Here is a 2,672-nt window from a genome sequence, read left to right as displayed (position 1 = left end):
CCACCTACTACATTCAACCCCCTCTCACAACCTCTCATTGTCCCCTTCCCTGCACAGCCCCACCCACACTCTTTCATTGACCCATTCCCTGGCCAGCCCCACCCACTCAAAAAGATCTTACAATCCCCTACAATGTGGGAGAAGGCCATTCACTCCAGCGAGTTCACACTGACCCACCAAAGAGCATCCCACTCAGACCCATACACCCTACCCTATCCCTTGGCTAACCTATCTAGCCAGCACAACCCTGGACACTATGGGTAATTAAGCATGGCCATTCACCCAACCTGCACATCTTTGTTTACTAGAAATTTGTTTACTCTGGATCACATTGACATAAGGAGGGAGGATATGTTGAGTAGGCTAAAGGATATTAAGGTGGACAAATCCCCAGGACCGGATGGGATCTATCCCAGGTTGCTGAGGGAGGTGAGAGAGGAAATAGCTAGAATCCTGACAGCTATCTTTGTAGCATCCTTAAACACAGGTGAAGTGCTGGTGGACTAGAGAGTTGCTAATGTTGTCCCCCTGTAGAAGAAGTGTGGTAGGGATATTCCTGGTAACTACAGGCCAGTGAGCCTGACGTCAGTGGTGCAAACGTTGCAGAAGGTACTGAGGAATAGGATCTATTTATATTTGGAAAAGAGTGGGCTTATTAGTGATAGGCAACATGGTTTTATGTGGGGATAATCATGCCTTACTAAATTAATAGAGTTCTTTGAAGAGTGACCAAGTTGATAGATGAAGGAAGGGATGTAGATGTCATATACATGGACTGTAATAAGGTGCTTGACAAAGTTCCCCATGGTAAACTAATGGAGAAAGTGAAGTCACATGGTGTGTAGGGTGTTCTAGCTAGGTGGGTAAAGAATTAGTTGAGCAACAGGAGGAAGAGAGTAGTAGTTGAAGGGAGTTTCTCAAAATGGAAAACGGTGACTAGTGGTGTTCCACAGGGGTCAGTATTGGGGGCACTGTTGTTTGTGATATACATAAATGATCTGGAAGAGGGCACTGTTGGTATGATCAGTAAGTTTGCGGATGACACAAAGATTGGTGGAGTAGCAGAAAGCATAGGGGACTGTCAAAGAATACATGAGAATATAGATAGACTGGAGAGTTGGGCGGAGAAGTGGCAGATGGAGTTCAATCCGGGCAAATGTGAGGTGATGCATTTCGGAAGGTCTAATTCTAGAGTGAACTAACTGTAAATGGAAGAGCCTTGGGAAAGGTTGATGAGCAGAGAGATCTGGGAGTTCAGGTCCATTGTACCCTGAAGGTGGCTGCATAGCTGGATAGAGTGGTCAAGAAGGCATATGGTACGCTTACCTTCATTGGATGGGGAATTGAGTATAAGTGCTGGCAAGTCATGTTAAAATTGTACAAGACATTGGTTCGGCCACATTTAGAATATTGTGTACAGTTCTGGTCCCAACATTACCAAAAGGATGTGGACGCTTTGGAGAGGGTGCAGAGAAGGTTTACGAGGATGTTGCCTGGTATGGAAAGTGCTAGCTATGGAGAGAGGTTGAGTAGATTAGGATTGTTTTCATTAAAAAAAAGGAGATTGAGGGGGTACCTGATTGAGGTCTACAAAATCATGAAGGGTATAGACAGGGTGGATAGAGATAAGCTTTCTCCTAGGGTGAGGGATTCAATAACAAGAGGTCATGCATTCAAGGTGAGAGGGGAAAAGTTTTAAGGGGGATACACGTGGCAAGTACTTTACACAGAGGGTGGTGGGTGCCTGGAACTCGTGTGCCAGCAGACGTGGTAGAGGCAGGCATGGTAGATTCACTTAAGGTGCGTCTGGACAGATGCGTGAGTAGTTGGGGAGCAGAGGAATACAGATCCTTAGGAATTGGGTGATAGACAGTGGATTTGGATCAGCACAGGCTTGGAGGGCCAAAAGGCCTGTTCCTGGGCTGTAAATTTTCTTCGTTCTTTGGACTGTGGGAGGAAACCAGGACACCTGGAGGAAACCCATGCAGACATGGAGAGAATGCGCAAATTCCACACAGACAGTCGCCTGAGGGTGGAATCAAACCTGGGTCCCTGGTGCTGTGAGGCAGCAGTGCTAACCACTGAGCCACAATGCCACCCCATACAATCTCTTATTAACCTAATCCGTGCCCTGCCACACCCACTCCAATAAACCCACATAATCTATCACTAACCCATTCCATGCCCAGCTATACCCACTCAAATAAACACACTCAAACTGCCATTAGCCCATCCCATTCCAATGGATCCTGGTATAAATGTAACTTCTGGACTGCTTCAAATCTTGATTTTCCTATGGTTATTTCTGTCTTCATTTTATTGTACTGGGGAAAAAAAATCACTGCTGATCACTATGAATATTCTGTTGTTTATGAGGACATGAGATAAGCGCTGAAAAATGTGTTGCTGGAAAAGCGCAGCAGGTCAGGCAGCATCCAAGGAGCAGGGGAATCGACGTTTCGGGCATTCTTCAGGAATGAGGAGGGTGTGCCAAGCAGGCTAAGATAAGAGGTAGGGGGAGGGGAGTTGGGAATGCGATAGGTGGAAGGAGATTAAGGTGAGGGTGATAGGCGGGAGAAGGGGTGGGGGCGGAGAGGTCAGGAAGACGATTGCAGGTCAAGAAGGCGGTGCTGAGTCCGAGGGTTGGGACTGAGATAAGGTGGGGGGAGGGG

The 2,672-nt window shown here is 47.0% G+C and overlaps 1 protein-coding gene across 2 annotated transcripts in view; it reads right to left on the bottom strand.

Moving 5' to 3' along the window:
* Window positions 1-2,672, bottom strand: part of chmp1b (chromatin modifying protein 1B) — a 38,902-nt gene that overhangs the window by 30,554 nt on the left and 5,676 nt on the right. The window lies entirely within an intron of this gene.

Source organism: Chiloscyllium plagiosum, chromosome 15, assembly GCF_004010195.1.
Source record: "Chiloscyllium plagiosum isolate BGI_BamShark_2017 chromosome 15, ASM401019v2, whole genome shotgun sequence".
Classification (NCBI taxonomy): domain Eukaryota; kingdom Metazoa; phylum Chordata; class Chondrichthyes; order Orectolobiformes; family Hemiscylliidae; genus Chiloscyllium; species Chiloscyllium plagiosum.
This window is presented reverse-complemented; position numbering and strand designations above follow the sequence as displayed.